The sequence below is a fragment of the Stegostoma tigrinum genome, unplaced genomic scaffold (assembly GCF_030684315.1).
Source record: "Stegostoma tigrinum isolate sSteTig4 unplaced genomic scaffold, sSteTig4.hap1 scaffold_640, whole genome shotgun sequence".
NCBI lineage: Eukaryota > Metazoa > Chordata > Chondrichthyes > Orectolobiformes > Stegostomatidae > Stegostoma > Stegostoma tigrinum.
Genome location: NW_026728580.1, coordinates 12,200 through 32,500, shown reverse-complemented (window position 1 = coordinate 32,500; position 20,301 = coordinate 12,200).

Below are 20,301 nucleotides of genomic sequence, written 5' to 3'. Positions count from 1 at the left end.
AATCAGTAACCAGGAAAATGCATAAAAATGGCCAAAAGTGTGAAATCAGTAAGCAGGAAAAGTCGGGAAAAGTGTCTAAAAATGCTTGGAAATCTGAGGAAAATGCCCGAAAATGAGGCCCCTCGGTCGGGAGGAGGAAGTCGAAAATCCCCGTGCCCGACGAGGGAAGTCAGTAACCAGAAGGAAAAACTTAGAAAAAAATTCTAAGTGTCAAAAAAAATTCTAAGTGTCAAAAAAAATTCTAAGTGTCAAAAAAAATTCTAAGTGTCAAAAAAAATTCTAAGTGTCAAAAAAAATTCTAAGTGTCAAAAAAAATTCTAAGTGTCAAAAAAAATTCTAAGTGTCAAAAAAAATTCTAAGTGTCAAAAAAATTCTAAGTGTCAAAAAAAATTCTAAGTGTCAAAAAAAATTCTAAGTGTCAAAAAAAATTCTAAGTGTCAAAAAGAATTCTAAGTGTCAAAAAAAATTCTAAGTGTCAAAAAAAATTCTAAGTGTCAAAAAAAATTCTAAGTGTCAAAAAAAATTCTAAGTGTCAAAAAGAATTCTAAGTGTCAAAAAAAATTCTAAGTGTCAGAAAGGGAAATGAGTAACCAAGAAGAGAAATGAGTAACCAAGAAATCAGTAACCAACAGGAGAAATGAGTAACCAAGAAGAGAAATGAGTAACCAAGAAATCAGTAACCAACAGGAGAAATGAGTAACCAACGGGAGAAATGAGTAACCAACGGGAGAAATGAGTAACCAACGGGAGAAGTCAGTAACCAACGGGAGAAATCAGTAACCAAAGGGAGAAGTCAGTAACCAACGGGAGAAATCAGTAACCAACAAGAGAAATGAGTAACCAACGGGAGAAATCAGTAACCAAAGGGAGAAGTCAGTAACCAACGGGAGAAATCAGTAACCAAGCTTATTTTTGGTTGGTTACTGACTTCTCCGTTCAACTTGGAGCTGCCCTTGTGCACGATCAAGGAGGGGTATTATCCGCCACGGGGGCTTAATTTTCGCCTAAGGGGAGCGATTTGGAGGCCGTGGCCGGGTGAGGCGCGCCTCTCGAAGGGGAGGGATTTGAATTTCGGCTGCATTGAGGGTAGCTGCCCGCTGTTGTGGGTTTTTGGAGCCTGAGCCCGTTCAACTTGGAGCTGCCCTTGTGCACGATCAAGGAGGGGTATTATCGGCCACGGGGGCTTAATTTTCGCCTAAGGGGAGCGATTTGGAGGCCGTGGCCGGGTGAGGCGCGCCTCTCGAAGGGGAGGGATTTGAATTTCGGCTGCATTGAGGGTAGCTGCCCCGCTGTGGTGGTTTTTCGGAGCCTGAGCCCGAGCGGGGCGTCGGTTCCCGAGGTGGGCAGGAGTCGCTGTGCCCGTGAGGCTGCCTGGCCGAGTCGGAGTGCTGTGGGACGGCGGGGAGCGGGTTTTCCCGGGCGAGGGGGCGATCCCGAGGAAGGGGAGCGATTTGGAGGCCGTGGCCGGGTGAGGCGCGCCTTTCGGAGGGGAGGAATTTGAATTTCGGCTGCATTGAGGGTAGCTGCCCGCTGTTGTGGGTTTTTGGAGCCTGAGCCCGAGCGGGGCGTCGGTTCCCGAGGTGGGCAGGAGTCGCTGTGCCCGTGAGGCTGCCTGGCCGAGTCGGAGTGCTGTGGGACGGCGGGGAGCGGGTTTTCCCGGGCGAGGGGCCGATCCCGAGGAAGGGGAGCAGTTCCGAGGCCGTGGCCGGGTGAGGCGCGCCTTTCGGAGGGGAGGAGTTTGAATTTCGGCTGCATTGAGGGTAGCTGCCCCGCTGTGGTGGTTTTTCGGAGCCTGAGCCCGAGCGGGGCGTCGGTTCCCGAGGTGGGCAGGAGTCGCTGTGCCCGTGAGGCTGCCTGGCCGAGTCGGAGTGCTGTGGGACGGCGGGGAGCGGTTTTTCCCGGGCGAGGGGGCGACCCCGAGGAACTCGGCCGGCGGGGAGGCGTTCCGGCCCGGGCGAGGGGCGCGGACCCGACCGGAGACGTCCAAAACCTTGAAAGGGGTAAGCGGGAAAAGGTCAGCAAAGTGCCCGAAGCAGTAAGGCGAAAAAGCCGTCGGAACCTCCGAAAATGAGTAAAAGCCCGGAAGGAGTAAGGTGGAGAAGTCAGCAAAGTGCCCGAAATGTCCGAAGCAGTAAGGCGAAAAAGCCGTCGGAACCTCCGAAAATGAGTAAAAGCCCGGAAGGAGTAAGCGGGAAAAGTCAGCCAAGTGCCCGAAATGTCCGAAGCAGTAAGGCGAAAAAGCCGTCAGAACCTCCGAAAATGAGTAAAAGCCCGGAAGGAGTAAGCGGGAAAAGTCAGCCAAGTGCCCGAAATGTCCGAAGCAGTAAGGCGAAAAAGCCGTCAGAACCTCCGAAAATGAGTAAAAGCCCGGAAGGAGTAAGCGGGAAAAGTCAGCCAAGTGCCCGAAATGTCCGAAGCAGTAAGGCGAAAAAGCCGTCAGAACCTCCGAAAATGAGTAAAAGCCCGGAAGGAGTAAGCGGGAAAAGTCAGCCAAGTGCCCGAAATGTCCGAAGCAGTAAGGCGAAAAAGCCGTCAGAACCTCCGAAAATGTCCAAAAGCGTGAAATCAGTAACCAGGAAAATGCTTAAAAATGGCCAAAAGTGTGAAATCAGTAAGCAGGAAAAGTCGGGAAAATGCATAAAAATGGCCAAAAGTGTGAAATCAGTAAGCAGGAAAAGTCGGGAAAATGCATAAAAATGGCCAAAAGTGTGAAATCAGTAAGCAGGAAAAGTCGGGAAAAGTGTCTAAAAATGCTTGGAAATCTGAGGAAAATGCCCGAAAATGAGGCCCCTCGGTCGGGAGGAGGAAGTCGAAAATCCCCGTGCCCGACGAGGGAAGTCAGTAACCAGAAGGAAAAACTTAGAAAAAAATTCTAAGTGTCAAAAAAAATTCTAAGTGTCAAAAAAATTCTAAGTGTCAAAAAAAATTCTAAGTGTCAAAAAAAATTCTAAGTGTCAAAAAAATTCTAAGTGTCAAAAAAATTCTAAGTGTCAAAAAAAATTCTAAGTGTCAAAAAGAATTCTAAGTGTCAAAAAAAATTCTAAGTGTCAAAAAAAATTCTAAGTGTCAAAAAAAATTCTAAGTGTCAAAAAAAATTCTAAGTGTCAAAAAAATTCTAAGTGTCAAAAAAAATTCTAAGTGTCAAAAAAAATTCTAAGTGTCAAAAAAAATTCTAAGTGTCAAAAAAAATTCTAAGTGTCAAAAAAATTCTAAGTGTCAAAAAAAATTCTAAGTGTCAAAAAAAATTCTAAGTGTCAAAAAAAATTCTAAGTGTCAAAAAGAATTCTAAGTGTCAAAAAAAATTCTAAGTGTCAGAAAGGGAAATGAGTAACCAAGAAGAGAAATGAGTAACCAAGAAATCAGTAACCAACAGGAGAAATGAGTAACCAAGAAGAGAAATGAGTAACCAAGAAATCAGTAACCAACAGGAGAAATGAGTAACCAACGGGAGAAATGAGTAACCAACGGGAGAAATGAGTAACCAACGGGAGAAGTCAGTAACCAACGGGAGAAATCAGTAACCAAAGGGAGAAGTCAGTAACCAACGGGAGAAATCAGTAACCAACAAGAGAAATGAGTAACCAACGGGAGAAATCAGTAACCAAAGGGAGAAGTCAGTAACCAACGGGAGAAATCAGTAACCAAGCTTATTTTTGGTTGGTTACTGACTTCTCCGTTCAACTTGGAGCTGCCCTTGTGCACGATCAAGGAGGGGTATTATCCGCCACGGGGGCTTAATTTTCGCCTAAGGGGAGCGATTTGGAGGCCGTGGCCGGGTGAGGCGCGCCTTTCGAAGGGGAGGGATTTGAATTTCGGCTGCATTGAGGGTAGCTGCCCGCTGTTGTGGGTTTTTGGAGCCTGAGCCCGTTCAACTTGGAGCTGCCCTTGTGCACGATCAAGGAGGGGTATTATCGGCCACGGGGGCTTAATTTTCGCCTAAGGGGAGCGATTTGGAGGCCGTGGCCGGGTGAGGCGCGCCTCTCGAAGGGGAGGGATTTGAATTTCGGCTGCATTGAGGGTAGCTGCCCGCTGTTGTGGGTTTTTGGAGCCTGAGCCCGTTCAACTTGGAGCTGCCCTTGTGCACGATCAAGGAGGGGTATTATCGGCCACGGGGGCTTAATTTTCGCCTAAGGGGAGCGATTTGGAGGCCGTGGCCGGGTGAGGCGCGCCTCTCGAAGGGGAGGGATTTGAATTTCGGCTGCATTGAGGGTAGCTGCCCCGCTGTGGTGGTTTTTCGGAGCCTGAGCCCGAGCGGGGCGTCGGTTCCCGAGGTGGGCAGGAGTCGCTGTGCCCGTGAGGCTGCCTGGCCGAGTCGGAGTGCTGTGGGACGGCGGGGAGCGGGTTTTCCCGGGCGAGGGGGCGATCCCGAGGAAGGGGAGCGATTTGGAGGCCGTGGCCGGGTGAGGCGCGCCTTTCGGAGGGGAGGAATTTGAATTTCGGCTGCATTGAGGGTAGCTGCCCGCTGTTGTGGGTTTTTGGAGCCTGAGCCCGAGCGGGGCGTCGGTTCCCGAGGTGGGCAGGAGTCGCTGTGCCCGTGAGGCTGCCTGGCCGAGTCGGAGTGCTGTGGGACGGCGGGGAGCGGGTTTTCCCGGGCGAGGGGCCGATCCCGAGGAAGGGGAGCAGTTCCGAGGCCGTGGCCGGGTGAGGCGCGCCTTTCGGAGGGGAGGAGTTTGAATTTCGGCTGCATTGAGGGTAGCTGCCCCGCTGTGGTGGTTTTTCGGAGCCTGAGCCCGAGCGGGGCGTCGGTTCCCGAGGTGGGCAGGAGTCGCTGTGCCCGTGAGGCTGCCTGGCCGAGTCGGAGTGCTGTGGGACGGCGGGGAGCGGTTTTTCCCGGGCGAGGGGGCGACCCCGAGGAACTCGGCCGGCGGGGAGGCGTTCCGGCCCGGGCGAGGGGCGCGGACCTGACCGGAGACGTCCAAAACCTTGAAAGGGGTAAGCGGGAAAAGGTCAGCAAAGTGCCCGAAGCAGTAAGGCGAAAAAGCCGTCGGAACCTCCGAAAATGTCCAAAAGCGTGAAATCAGTAACCAGGAAAATGCATAAAAATGGCCAAAAGTGTGAAATCAGTAAGCAGGAAAAGTCGGGAAAAGTGTCTAAAAATGCTTGGAAATCTGAGGAAAATGCCCGAAAATGAGGCCCCTCGGTCGGGAGGAGGAAGTCGAAAATCCCCGTGCCCGACGAGGGAAGTCAGTAACCAGAAGGAAAAACTTAGAAAAAAATTCTAAGTGTCAAAAAAAATTCTAAGTGTCAAAAAAAATTCTAAGTGTCAAAAAAAATTCTAAGTGTCAAAAAGAATTCTAAGTGTCAAAAAAATTCTAAGTGTCAAAAAAATTCTAAGTGTCAAAAAAAATTCTAAGTGTCAAAAAGAATTCTAAGTGTCAAAAAAAATTCTAAGTGTCAAAAAAAATTCTAAGTGTCAAAAAAAATTCTAAGTGTCAAAAAAAATTCTAAGTGTCAAAAAAATTCTAAGTGTCAAAAAAAATTCTAAGTGTCAAAAAAAATTCTAAGTGTCAAAAAAAATTCTAAGTGTCAAAAAAAATTCTAAGTGTCAAAAAAATTCTAAGTGTCAAAAAAAATTCTAAGTGTCAAAAAAAATTCTAAGTGTCAAAAAAAATTCTAAGTGTCAAAAAGAATTCTAAGTGTCAAAAAAAATTCTAAGTGTCAGAAAGGGAAATGAGTAACCAAGAAGAGAAATGAGTAACCAAGAAATCAGTAACCAACAGGAGAAATGAGTAACCAAGAAGAGAAATGAGTAACCAAGAAATCAGTAACCAACAGGAGAAATGAGTAACCAACGGGAGAAATGAGTAACCAACGGGAGAAATGAGTAACCAACGGGAGAAGTCAGTAACCAACGGGAGAAATCAGTAACCAAAGGGAGAAGTCAGTAACCAACGGGAGAAATCAGTAACCAACAAGAGAAATGAGTAACCAACGGGAGAAATCAGTAACCAAAGGGAGAAGTCAGTAACCAACGGGAGAAATCAGTAACCAAGCTTATTTTTGGTTGGTTACTGACTTCTCCGTTCAACTTGGAGCTGCCCTTGTGCACGATCAAGGAGGGGTATTATCCGCCACGGGGGCTTAATTTTCGCCTAAGGGGAGCGATTTGGAGGCCGTGGCCGGGTGAGGCGCGCCTTTCGAAGGGGAGGGATTTGAATTTCGGCTGCATTGAGGGTAGCTGCCCGCTGTTGTGGGTTTTTGGAGCCTGAGCCCGTTCAACTTGGAGCTGCCCTTGTGCACGATCAAGGAGGGGTATTATCGGCCACGGGGGCTTAATTTTCGCCTAAGGGGAGCGATTTGGAGGCCGTGGCCGGGTGAGGCGCGCCTCTCGAAGGGGAGGGATTTGAATTTCGGCTGCATTGAGGGTAGCTGCCCGCTGTTGTGGGTTTTTGGAGCCTGAGCCCGTTCAACTTGGAGCTGCCCTTGTGCACGATCAAGGAGGGGTATTATCCGCCACGGGGGCTTAATTTTCGCCTAAGGGGAGCGATTTGGAGGCCGTGGCCGGGTGAGGCGCGCCTCTCGAAGGGGAGGGATTTGAATTTCGGCTGCATTGAGGGTAGCTGCCCGCTGTTGTGGGTTTTTGGAGCCTGAGCCCGTTCAACTTGGAGCTGCCCTTGTGCACGATCAAGGAGGGGTATTATCGGCCACGGGGGCTTAATTTTCGCCTAAGGGGAGCGATTTGGAGGCCGTGGCCGGGTGAGGCGCGCCTCTCGAAGGGGAGGGATTTGAATTTCGGCTGCATTGAGGGTAGCTGCCCGCTGTTGTGGGTTTTTGGAGCCTGAGCCCGTTCAACTTGGAGCTGCCCTTGTGCACGATCAAGGAGGGGTATTATCGGCCACGGGGGCTTAATTTTCGCCTAAGGGGAGCGATTTGGAGGCCGTGGCCGGGTGAGGCGCGCCTCTCGAAGGGGAGGGATTTGAATTTCGGCTGCATTGAGGGTAGCTGCCCGCTGTTGTGGGTTTTTGGAGCCTGAGCCCGTTCAACTTGGAGCTGCCCTTGTGCACGATCAAGGAGGGGTATTATCGGCCACGGGGGCTTAATTTTCGCCTAAGGGGAGCGATTTGGAGGCCGTGGCCGGGTGAGGCGCGCCTCTCGAAGGGGAGGGATTTGAATTTCGGCTGCATTGAGGGTAGCTGCCCCGCTGTGGTGGTTTTTCGGAGCCTGAGCCCGAGCGGGGCGTCGGTTCCCGAGGTGGGCAGGAGTCGCTGTGCCCGTGAGGCTGCCTGGCCGAGTCGGAGTGCTGTGGGACGGCGGGGAGCGGGTTTTCCCGGGCGAGGGGGCGATCCCGAGGAAGGGGAGCGATTTGGAGGCCGTGGCCGGGTGAGGCGCGCCTTTCGGAGGGGAGGAATTTGAATTTCGGCTGCATTGAGGGTAGCTGCCCGCTGTTGTGGGTTTTTGGAGCCTGAGCCCGAGCGGGGCGTCGGTTCCCGAGGTGGGCAGGAGTCGCTGTGCCCGTGAGGCTGCCTGGCCGAGTCGGAGTGCTGTGGGACGGCGGGGAGCGGGTTTTCCCGGGCGAGGGGCCGATCCCGAGGAAGGGGAGCAGTTCCGAGGCCGTGGCCGGGTGAGGCGCGCCTTTCGGAGGGGAGGAGTTTGAATTTCGGCTGCATTGAGGGTAGCTGCCCCGCTGTGGTGGTTTTTCGGAGCCTGAGCCCGAGCGGGGCGTCGGTTCCCGAGGTGGGCAGGAGTCGCTGTGCCCGTGAGGCTGCCTGGCCGAGTCGGAGTGCTGTGGGACGGCGGGGAGCGGTTTTTCCCGGGCGAGGGGGCGACCCCGAGGAACTCGGCCGGCGGGGAGGCGTTCCGGCCCGGGCGAGGGGCGCGGACCTGACCGGAGACGTCCAAAACCTTGAAAGGGGTAAGCGGGAAAAGGTCAGCAAAGTGCCCGAAGCAGTAAGGCGAAAAAGCCGTCGGAACCTCCGAAAATGTCCAAAAGCGTGAAATCAGTAACCAGGAAAATGCATAAAAATGGCCAAAAGTGTGAAATCAGTAAGCAGGAAAAGTCGGGGAAAGTGTCTAAAAATGCTTGGAAATCTGAGGAAAATGCCCGAAAATGAGGCCCCTCGGTCGGGAGGAGGAAGTCGAAAATCCCCGTGCCCGACGAGGGAAGTCAGTAACCAGAAGGAAAAACTTAGAAAAAAATTCTAAGTGTCAAAAAAAATTCTAAGTGTCAAAAAAAATTCTAAGTGTCAAAAAAAATTCTAAGTGTCAAAAAGAATTCTAAGTGTCAAAAAAATTCTAAGTGTCAAAAAAATTCTAAGTGTCAAAAAAAATTCTAAGTGTCAAAAAGAATTCTAAGTGTCAAAAAAAATTCTAAGTGTCAAAAAGAATTCTAAGTGTCAAAAAAAATTCTAAGTGTCAAAAAAAATTCTAAGTGTCAAAAAAAATTCTAAGTGTCAAAAAAAATTCTAAGTGTCAAAAAAATTCTAAGTGTCAAAAAAAATTCTAAGTGTCAAAAAAAATTCTAAGTGTCAAAAAAAATTCTAAGTGTCAAAAAAAATTCTAAGTGTCAAAAAAATTCTAAGTGTCAAAAAAAATTCTAAGTGTCAAAAAAAATTCTAAGTGTCAAAAAAAATTCTAAGTGTCAAAAAGAATTCTAAGTGTCAAAAAAAATTCTAAGTGTCAGAAAGGGAAATGAGTAACCAAGAAGAGAAATGAGTAACCAAGAAATCAGTAACCAACAGGAGAAATGAGTAACCAAGAAGAGAAATGAGTAACCAAGAAATCAGTAACCAACAGGAGAAATGAGTAACCAACGGGAGAAATGAGTAACCAACGGGAGAAATGAGTAACCAACGGGAGAAGTCAGTAACCAACGGGAGAAATCAGTAACCAAAGGGAGAAGTCAGTAACCAACGGGAGAAATCAGTAACCAACAAGAGAAATGAGTAACCAACGGGAGAAATCAGTAACCAAAGGGAGAAGTCAGTAACCAACGGGAGAAATCAGTAACCAAGCTTATTTTTGGTTGGTTACTGACTTCTCCGTTCAACTTGGAGCTGCCCTTGTGCACGATCAAGGAGGGGTATTATCCGCCACGGTGGCTTAATTTTCGCCTAAGGGGAGCGATTTGGAGGCCGTGGCCGGGTGAGGCGCGCCTTTCGAAGGGGAGGGATTTGAATTTCGGCTGCATTGAGGGTAGCTGCCCGCTGTTGTGGGTTTTTGGAGCCTGAGCCCGTTCAACTTGGAGCTGCCCTTGTGCACGATCAAGGAGGGGTATTATCGGCCACGGGGGCTTAATTTTCGCCTAAGGGGAGCGATTTGGAGGCCGTGGCCGGGTGAGGCGCGCCTCTCGAAGGGGAGGGATTTGAATTTCGGCTGCATTGAGGGTAGCTGCCCGCTGTTGTGGGTTTTTGGAGCCTGAGCCCGTTCAACTTGGAGCTGCCCTTGTGCACGATCAAGGAGGGGTATTATCCGCCACGGGGGCTTAATTTTCGCCTAAGGGGAGCGATTTGGAGGCCGTGGCCGGGTGAGGCGCGCCTTTCGAAGGGGAGGGATTTGAATTTCGGCTGCATTGAGGGTAGCTGCCCGCTGTTGTGGGTTTTTGGAGCCTGAGCCCGTTCAACTTGGAGCTGCCCTTGTGCACGATCAAGGAGGGGTATTATCGGCCACGGGGGCTTAATTTTCGCCTAAGGGGAGCGATTTGGAGGCCGTGGCCGGGTGAGGCGCGCCTCTCGAAGGGGAGGGATTTGAATTTCGGCTGCATTGAGGGTAGCTGCCCGCTGTTGTGGGTTTTTGGAGCCTGAGCCCGTTCAACTTGGAGCTGCCCTTGTGCACGATCAAGGAGGGGTATTATCGGCCACGGGGGCTTAATTTTCGCCTAAGGGGAGCGATTTGGAGGCCGTGGCCGGGTGAGGCGCGCCTCTCGAAGGGGAGGGATTTGAATTTCGGCTGCATTGAGGGTAGCTGCCCGCTGTTGTGGGTTTTTGGAGCCTGAGCCCGTTCAACTTGGAGCTGCCCTTGTGCACGATCAAGGAGGGGTATTATCGGCCACGGGGGCTTAATTTTCGCCTAAGGGGAGCGATTTGGAGGCCGTGGCCGGGTGAGGCGCGCCTCTCGAAGGGGAGGGATTTGAATTTCGGCTGCATTGAGGGTAGCTGCCCCGCTGTGGTGGTTTTTCGGAGCCTGAGCCCGAGCGGGGCGTCGGTTCCCGAGGTGGGCAGGAGTCGCTGTGCCCGTGAGGCTGCCTGGCCGAGTCGGAGTGCTGTGGGACGGCGGGGAGCGGGTTTTCCCGGGCGAGGGGGCGATCCCGAGGAAGGGGAGCGATTTGGAGGCCGTGGCCGGGTGAGGCGCGCCTTTCGGAGGGGAGGAATTTGAATTTCGGCTGCATTGAGGGTAGCTGCCCGCTGTTGTGGGTTTTTGGAGCCTGAGCCCGAGCGGGGCGTCGGTTCCCGAGGTGGGCAGGAGTCGCTGTGCCCGTGAGGCTGCCTGGCCGAGTCGGAGTGCTGTGGGACGGCGGGGAGCGGGTTTTCCCGGGCGAGGGGCCGATCCCGAGGAAGGGGAGCAGTTCCGAGGCCGTGGCCGGGTGAGGCGCGCCTTTCGGAGGGGAGGAGTTTGAATTTCGGCTGCATTGAGGGTAGCTGCCCCGCTGTGGTGGTTTTTCGGAGCCTGAGCCCGAGCGGGGCGTCGGTTCCCGAGGTGGGCAGGAGTCGCTGTGCCCGTGAGGCTGCCTGGCCGAGTCGGAGTGCTGTGGGACGGCGGGGAGCGGTTTTTCCCGGGCGAGGGGGCGACCCCGAGGAACTCGGCCGGCGGGGAGGCGTTCCGGCCCGGGCGAGGGGCGCGGACCTGACCGGAGACGTCCAAAACCTTGAAAGGGGTAAGCGGGAAAAGGTCAGCAAAGTGCCCGAAGCAGTAAGGCGAAAAAGCCGTCGGAACCTCCGAAAATGTCCAAAAGCGTGAAATCAGTAACCAGGAAAATGCATAAAAATGGCCAAAAGTGTGAAATCAGTAAGCAGGAAAAGTCGGGAAAAGTGTCTAAAAATGCTTGGAAATCTGAGGAAAATGCCCGAAAATGAGGCCCCTCGGTCGGGAGGAGGAAGTCGAAAATCCCCGTGCCCGACGAGGGAAGTCAGTAACCAGAAGGAAAAACTTAGAAAAAAATTCTAAGTGTCAAAAAAAATTCTAAGTGTCAAAAAAAATTCTAAGTGTCAAAAAAAATTCTAAGTGTCAAAAAGAATTCTAAGTGTCAAAAAAATTCTAAGTGTCAAAAAAATTCTAAGTGTCAAAAAAAATTCTAAGTGTCAAAAAGAATTCTAAGTGTCAAAAAAAATTCTAAGTGTCAAAAAAAATTCTAAGTGTCAAAAAAAATTCTAAGTGTCAAAAAAAATTCTAAGTGTCAAAAAAATTCTAAGTGTCAAAAAAAATTCTAAGTGTCAAAAAAAATTCTAAGTGTCAAAAAAAATTCTAAGTGTCAAAAAAAATTCTAAGTGTCAAAAAAATTCTAAGTGTCAAAAAAAATTCTAAGTGTCAAAAAAAATTCTAAGTGTCAAAAAAAATTCTAAGTGTCAAAAAGAATTCTAAGTGTCAAAAAAAATTCTAAGTGTCAGAAAGGGAAATGAGTAACCAAGAAGAGAAATGAGTAACCAAGAAATCAGTAACCAACAGGAGAAATGAGTAACCAAGAAGAGAAATGAGTAACCAAGAAATCAGTAACCAACAGGAGAAATGAGTAACCAACGGGAGAAATGAGTAACCAACGGGAGAAATGAGTAACCAACGGGAGAAGTCAGTAACCAACGGGAGAAATCAGTAACCAAAGGGAGAAGTCAGTAACCAACGGGAGAAATCAGTAACCAACAAGAGAAATGAGTAACCAACGGGAGAAATCAGTAACCAAAGGGAGAAGTCAGTAACCAACGGGAGAAATCAGTAACCAAGCTTATTTTTGGTTGGTTACTGACTTCTCCGTTCAACTTGGAGCTGCCCTTGTGCACGATCAAGGAGGGGTATTATCCGCCACGGGGGCTTAATTTTCGCCTAAGGGGAGCGATTTGGAGGCCGTGGCCGGGTGAGGCGCGCCTTTCGAAGGGGAGGGATTTGAATTTCGGCTGCATTGAGGGTAGCTGCCCGCTGTTGTGGGTTTTTGGAGCCTGAGCCCGTTCAACTTGGAGCTGCCCTTGTGCACGATCAAGGAGGGGTATTATCGGCCACGGGGGCTTAATTTTCGCCTAAGGGGAGCGATTTGGAGGCCGTGGCCGGGTGAGGCGCGCCTCTCGAAGGGGAGGGATTTGAATTTCGGCTGCATTGAGGGTAGCTGCCCGCTGTTGTGGGTTTTTGGAGCCTGAGCCCGTTCAACTTGGAGCTGCCCTTGTGCACGATCAAGGAGGGGTATTATCCGCCACGGGGGCTTAATTTTCGCCTAAGGGGAGCGATTTGGAGGCCGTGGCCGGGTGAGGCGCGCCTCTCGAAGGGGAGGGATTTGAATTTCGGCTGCATTGAGGGTAGCTGCCCGCTGTTGTGGGTTTTTGGAGCCTGAGCCCGTTCAACTTGGAGCTGCCCTTGTGCACGATCAAGGAGGGGTATTATCGGCCACGGGGGCTTAATTTTCGCCTAAGGGGAGCGATTTGGAGGCCGTGGCCGGGTGAGGCGCGCCTCTCGAAGGGGAGGGATTTGAATTTCGGCTGCATTGAGGGTAGCTGCCCGCTGTTGTGGGTTTTTGGAGCCTGAGCCCGTTCAACTTGGAGCTGCCCTTGTGCACGATCAAGGAGGGGTATTATCGGCCACGGGGGCTTAATTTTCGCCTAAGGGGAGCGATTTGGAGGCCGTGGCCGGGTGAGGCGCGCCTCTCGAAGGGGAGGGATTTGAATTTCGGCTGCATTGAGGGTAGCTGCCCGCTGTTGTGGGTTTTTGGAGCCTGAGCCCGTTCAACTTGGAGCTGCCCTTGTGCACGATCAAGGAGGGGTATTATCGGCCACGGGGGCTTAATTTTCGCCTAAGGGGAGCGATTTGGAGGCCGTGGCCGGGTGAGGCGCGCCTCTCGAAGGGGAGGGATTTGAATTTCGGCTGCATTGAGGGTAGCTGCCCCGCTGTGGTGGTTTTTCGGAGCCTGAGCCCGAGCGGGGCGTCGGTTCCCGAGGTGGGCAGGAGTCGCTGTGCCCGTGAGGCTGCCTGGCCGAGTCGGAGTGCTGTGGGACGGCGGGGAGCGGGTTTTCCCGGGCGAGGGGGCGATCCCGAGGAAGGGGAGCGATTTGGAGGCCGTGGCCGGGTGAGGCGCGCCTTTCGGAGGGGAGGAATTTGAATTTCGGCTGCATTGAGGGTAGCTGCCCGCTGTTGTGGGTTTTTGGAGCCTGAGCCCGAGCGGGGCGTCGGTTCCCGAGGTGGGCAGGAGTCGCTGTGCCCGTGAGGCTGCCTGGCCGAGTCGGAGTGCTGTGGGACGGCGGGGAGCGGGTTTTCCCGGGCGAGGGGCCGATCCCGAGGAAGGGGAGCAGTTCCGAGGCCGTGGCCGGGTGAGGCGCGCCTTTCGGAGGGGAGGAGTTTGAATTTCGGCTGCATTGAGGGTAGCTGCCCCGCTGTGGTGGTTTTTCGGAGCCTGAGCCCGAGCGGGGCGTCGGTTCCCGAGGTGGGCAGGAGTCGCTGTGCCCGTGAGGCTGCCTGGCCGAGTCGGAGTGCTGTGGGACGGCGGGGAGCGGTTTTTCCCGGGCGAGGGGGCGACCCCGAGGAACTCGGCCGGCGGGGAGGCGTTCCGGCCCGGGCGAGGGGCGCGGACCTGACCGGAGACGTCCAAAACCTTGAAAGGGGTAAGCGGGAAAAGGTCAGCAAAGTGCCCGAAGCAGTAAGGCGAAAAAGCCGTCGGAACCTCCGAAAATGTCCAAAAGCGTGAAATCAGTAACCAGGAAAATGCATAAAAATGGCCAAAAGTGTGAAATCAGTAAGCAGGAAAAGTCGGGGAAAGTGTCTAAAAATGCTTGGAAATCTGAGGAAAATGCCCGAAAATGAGGCCCCTCGGTCGGGAGGAGGAAGTCGAAAATCCCCGTGCCCGACGAGGGAAGTCAGTAACCAGAAGGAAAAACTTAGAAAAAAATTCTAAGTGTCAAAAAAAATTCTAAGTGTCAAAAAAAATTCTAAGTGTCAAAAAAAATTCTAAGTGTCAAAAAGAATTCTAAGTGTCAAAAAAATTCTAAGTGTCAAAAAAATTCTAAGTGTCAAAAAAAATTCTAAGTGTCAAAAAGAATTCTAAGTGTCAAAAAAAATTCTAAGTGTCAAAAAGAATTCTAAGTGTCAAAAAAAATTCTAAGTGTCAAAAAAAATTCTAAGTGTCAAAAAAAATTCTAAGTGTCAAAAAAAATTCTAAGTGTCAAAAAAATTCTAAGTGTCAAAAAAAATTCTAAGTGTCAAAAAAAATTCTAAGTGTCAAAAAAAATTCTAAGTGTCAAAAAAAATTCTAAGTGTCAAAAAAATTCTAAGTGTCAAAAAAAATTCTAAGTGTCAAAAAAAATTCTAAGTGTCAAAAAAAATTCTAAGTGTCAAAAAGAATTCTAAGTGTCAAAAAAAATTCTAAGTGTCAGAAAGGGAAATGAGTAACCAAGAAGAGAAATGAGTAACCAAGAAATCAGTAACCAACAGGAGAAATGAGTAACCAAGAAGAGAAATGAGTAACCAAGAAATCAGTAACCAACAGGAGAAATGAGTAACCAACGGGAGAAATGAGTAACCAACGGGAGAAATGAGTAACCAACGGGAGAAGTCAGTAACCAACGGGAGAAATCAGTAACCAAAGGGAGAAGTCAGTAACCAACGGGAGAAATCAGTAACCAACAAGAGAAATGAGTAACCAACGGGAGAAATCAGTAACCAAAGGGAGAAGTCAGTAACCAACGGGAGAAATCAGTAACCAAGCTTATTTTTGGTTGGTTACTGACTTCTCCGTTCAACTTGGAGCTGCCCTTGTGCACGATCAAGGAGGGGTATTATCCGCCACGGTGGCTTAATTTTCGCCTAAGGGGAGCGATTTGGAGGCCGTGGCCGGGTGAGGCGCGCCTTTCGAAGGGGAGGGATTTGAATTTCGGCTGCATTGAGGGTAGCTGCCCGCTGTTGTGGGTTTTTGGAGCCTGAGCCCGTTCAACTTGGAGCTGCCCTTGTGCACGATCAAGGAGGGGTATTATCGGCCACGGGGGCTTAATTTTCGCCTAAGGGGAGCGATTTGGAGGCCGTGGCCGGGTGAGGCGCGCCTCTCGAAGGGGAGGGATTTGAATTTCGGCTGCATTGAGGGTAGCTGCCCGCTGTTGTGGGTTTTTGGAGCCTGAGCCCGTTCAACTTGGAGCTGCCCTTGTGCACGATCAAGGAGGGGTATTATCCGCCACGGGGGCTTAATTTTCGCCTAAGGGGAGCGATTTGGAGGCCGTGGCCGGGTGAGGCGCGCCTTTCGAAGGGGAGGGATTTGAATTTCGGCTGCATTGAGGGTAGCTGCCCGCTGTTGTGGGTTTTTGGAGCCTGAGCCCGTTCAACTTGGAGCTGCCCTTGTGCACGATCAAGGAGGGGTATTATCGGCCACGGGGGCTTAATTTTCGCCTAAGGGGAGCGATTTGGAGGCCGTGGCCGGGTGAGGCGCGCCTCTCGAAGGGGAGGGATTTGAATTTCGGCTGCATTGAGGGTAGCTGCCCGCTGTTGTGGGTTTTTGGAGCCTGAGCCCGTTCAACTTGGAGCTGCCCTTGTGCACGATCAAGGAGGGGTATTATCGGCCACGGGGGCTTAATTTTCGCCTAAGGGGAGCGATTTGGAGGCCGTGGCCGGGTGAGGCGCGCCTCTCGAAGGGGAGGGATTTGAATTTCGGCTGCATTGAGGGTAGCTGCCCGCTGTTGTGGGTTTTTGGAGCCTGAGCCCGTTCAACTTGGAGCTGCCCTTGTGCACGATCAAGGAGGGGTATTATCGGCCACGGGGGCTTAATTTTCGCCTAAGGGGAGCGATTTGGAGGCCGTGGCCGGGTGAGGCGCGCCTCTCGAAGGGGAGGGATTTGAATTTCGGCTGCATTGAGGGTAGCTGCCCCGCTGTGGTGGTTTTTCGGAGCCTGAGCCCGAGCGGGGCGTCGGTTCCCGAGGTGGGCAGGAGTCGCTGTGCCCGTGAGGCTGCCTGGCCGAGTCGGAGTGCTGTGGGACGGCGGGGAGCGGGTTTTCCCGGGCGAGGGGGCGATCCCGAGGAAGGGGAGCGATTTGGAGGCCGTGGCCGGGTGAGGCGCGCCTTTCGGAGGGGAGGAATTTGAATTTCGGCTGCATTGAGGGTAGCTGCCCGCTGTTGTGGGTTTTTGGAGCCTGAGCCCGAGCGGGGCGTCGGTTCCCGAGGTGGGCAGGAGTCGCTGTGCCCGTGAGGCTGCCTGGCCGAGTCGGAGTGCTGTGGGACGGCGGGGAGCGGGTTTTCCCGGGCGAGGGGCCGATCCCGAGGAAGGGGAGCAGTTCCGAGGCCGTGGCCGGGTGAGGCGCGCCTTTCGGAGGGGAGGAGTTTGAATTTCGGCTGCATTGAGGGTAGCTGCCCCGCTGTGGTGGTTTTTCGGAGCCTGAGCCCGAGCGGGGCGTCGGTTCCCGAGGTGGGCAGGAGTCGCTGTGCCCGTGAGGCTGCCTGGCCGAGTCGGAGTGCTGTGGGACGGCGGGGAGCGGTTTTTCCCGGGCGAGGGGGCGACCCCGAGGAACTCGGCCGGCGGGGAGGCGTTCCGGCCCGGGCGAGGGGCGCGGACCTGACCGGAGACGTCCAAAACCTTGAAAGGGGTAAGCGGGAAAAGGTCAGCAAAGTGCCCGAAGCAGTAAGGCGAAAAAGCCGTCGGAACCTCCGAAAATGTCCAAAAGCGTGAAATCAGTAACCAGGAAAATGCATAAAAATGGCCAAAAGTGTGAAATCAGTAAGCAGGAAAAGTCGGGAAAAGTGTCTAAAAATGCTTGGAAATCTGAGGAAAATGCCCGAAAATGAGGCCCCTCGGTCGGGAGGAGGAAGTCGAAAATCCCCGTGCCCGACGAGGGAAGTCAGTAACCAGAAGGAAAAACTTAGAAAAAAATTCTAAGTGTCAAAAAAAATTCTAAGTGTCAAAAAAAATTCTAAGTGTCAAAAAAAATTCTAAGTGTCAAAAAGAATTCTAAGTGTCAAAAAAATTCTAAGTGTCAAAAAAATTCTAAGTGTCAAAAAAAATTCTAAGTGTCAAAAAGAATTCTAAGTGTCAAAAAAAATTCTAAGTGTCAAAAAAAATTCTAAGTGTCAAAAAAAATTCTAAGTGTCAAAAAAAATTCTAAGTGTCAAAAAAATTCTAAGTGTCAAAAAAAATTCTAAGTGTCAAAAAAAATTCTAAGTGTCAAAAAAAATTCTAAGTGTCAAAAAAAATTCTAAGTGTCAAAAAAATTCTAAGTGTCAAAAAAAATTCTAAGTGTCAAAAAAAATTCTAAGTGTCAAAAAAAATTCTAAGTGTCAAAAAGAATTCTAAGTGTCAAAAAAAATTCTAAGTGTCAGAAAGGGAAATGAGTAACCAAGAAGAGAAATGAGTAACCAAGAAATCAGTAACCAACAGGAGAAATGAGTAACCAAGAAGAGAAATGAGTAACCAAGAAATCAGTAACCAACAGGAGAAATGAGTAACCAACGGGAGAAATGAGTAACCAACGGGAGAAATGAGTAACCAACGGGAGAAGTCAGTAACCAACGGGAGAAATCAGTAACCAAAGGGAGAAGTCAGTAACCAACGGGAGAAATCAGTAACCAACAAGAGAAATGAGTAACCAACGGGAGAAATCAGTAACCAAAGGGAGAAGTCAGTAACCAACGGGAGAAATCAGTAACCAAGCTTATTTTTGGTTGGTTACTGACTTCTCCGTTCAACTTGGAGCTGCCCTTGTGCACGATCAAGGAGGGGTATTATCCGCCACGGGGGCTTAATTTTCGCCTAAGGGGAGCGATTTGGAGGCCGTGGCCGGGTGAGGCGCGCCTTTCGAAGGGGAGGGATTTGAATTTCGGCTGCATTGAGGGTAGCTGCCCGCTGTTGTGGGTTTTTGGAGCCTGAGCCCGTTCAACTTGGAGCTGCCCTTGTGCACGATCAAGGAGGGGTATTATCGGCCACGGGGGCTTAATTTTCGCCTAAGGGGAGCGATTTGGAGGCCGTGGCCGGGTGAGGCGCGCCTCTCGAAGGGGAGGGATTTGAATTTCGGCTGCATTGAGGGTAGCTGCCCGCTGTTGTGGGTTTTTGGAGCCTGAGCCCGTTCAACTTGGAGCTGCCCTTGTGCACGATCAAGGAGGGGTATTATCCGCCACGGGGGCTTAATTTTCGCCTAAGGGGAGCGATTTGGAGGCCGTGGCCGGGTGAGGCGCGCCTCTCGAAGGGGAGGGATTTGAATTTCGGCTGCATTGAGGGTAGCTGCCCGCTGTTGTGGGTTTTTGGAGCCTGAGCCCGTTCAACTTGGAGCTGCCCTTGTGCACGATCAAGGAGGGGTATTATCGGCCACGGGGGCTTAATTTTCGCCTAAGGGGAGCGATTTGGAGGCCGTGGCCGGGTGAGGCGCGCCTCTCGAAGGGGAGGGATTTGAATTTCGGCTGCATTGAGGGTAGCTGCCCGCTGTTGTGGGTTTTTGGAGCCTGAGCCCGTTCAACTTGGAGCTGCCCTTGTGCACGATCAAGGAGGGGTATTATCGGCCACGGGGGCTTAATTTTCGCCTAAGGGGAGCGATTTGGAGGCCGTGGCCGGGTGAGGCGCGCCTCTCGAAGGGGAGGGATTTGAATTTCGGCTGCATTGAGGGTAGCTGCCCGCTGTTGTGGGTTTTTGGAGCCTGAGCCCGTTCAACTTGGAGCTGCCCTTGTGCACGATCAAGGAGGGGTATTATCGGCCACGGGGGCTTAATTTTCGCCTAAGGGGAGCGATTTGGAGGCCGTGGCCGGGTGAGGCGCGCCTCTCGAAGGGGAGGGATTTGAATTTCGGCTGCATTGAGGGTAGCTGCCCCGCTGTGGTGGTTTTTCGGAGCCTGAGCCCGAGCGGGGCGTCGGTTCCCGAGGTGGGCAGGAGTCGCTGTGCCCGTGAGGCTGCCTGGCCGAGTCGGAGTGCTGTGGGACGGCGGGGAGCGGGTTTTCCCGGGCGAGGGGGCGATCCCGAGGAAGGGGAGCGATTTGGAGGCCGTGGCCGGGTGAGGCGCGCCTTTCGGAGGGGAGGAATTTGAATTTCGGCTGCATTGAGGGTAGCTGCCCGCTGTTGTGGGTTTTTGGAGCCTGAGCCCGAGCGGGGCGTCGGTTCCCGAGGTGGGCAGGAGTCGCTGTGCCCGTGAGGCTGCCTGGCCGAGTCGGAGTGCTGTGGGACGGCGGGGAGCGGGTTTTCCCGGGCGAGGGGCCGATCCCGAGGAAGGGGAGCAGTTCCGAGGCCGTGGCCGGGTGAGGCGCGCCTTTCGGAGGGGAGGAGTTTGAATTTCGGCTGCATTGAGGGTAGCTGCCCCGCTGTGGTGGTTTTTCGGAGCCTGAGCCCGAGCGGGGCGTCGGTTCCCGAGGTGGGCAGGAGTCGCTGTGCCCGTGAGGCTGCCTGGCCGAGTCGGAGTGCTGTGGGACGGCGGGGAGCGGTTTTTCCCGGGCGAGGGGGCGACCCCGAGGAACTCGGCCGGCGGGGAGGCGTTCCGGCCCGGGCGAGGGGCGCGGACCTGACCGGAGACGTCCAAAACCTTGAAAGGGGTAAGCGGGAAAAGGTCAGCAAAGTGCCCGAAGCAGTAAGGCGAAAAAGCCGTCGGAACCTCCGAAAATGTCCAAAAGCGTGAAATCAGTAACCAGGAAAATGCATAAAAATGGCCAAAAGTGTGAAATCAGTAAGCAGGAAAAGTCGGGAAAAGTGTCTAAAAATGCTTGGAAATCTGAGGAAAATGCCCGAAAATGAGGCCCCTCGGTCGGGAGGAGGAAGTCGAAAATCCCCGTGCCCGACGAGGGAAGTCAGTAACCAGAAGGAAAAACTTAGAAAAAAATTCTAAGTGTCAAAAAAAATTCTAAGTGTCAAAAAAAATTCTAAGTGTCAAAAAAAATTCTAAGTGTCAAAAAGAATTCTAAGTGTCAAAAAAATTCTAAGTGTCAAAAAAATTCTAAGTGTCAAAAAAAATTCTAAGTGTCAAAAAGAATTCTAAGTGTCAAAAAAAATTCTAAGTGTCAAAAAAAATTCTAAGTGTCAAAAAAAATTCTAAGTGTCAAAAAAAATTCTAAGTGTCAAAAAAATTCTAAGTGTCAAAAAAAATTCTAAGTGTCAAAAAAAATTCTAAGTGTCAAAAAAAATTCTAAGTGTCAAAAAAAATTCTAAGTGTCAAAAAAATTCTAAGTGTCAAAAAAAATTCTAAGTGTCAAAAAAAATTCTAAGTGTCAAAAAAAATTCTAAGTGTCAAA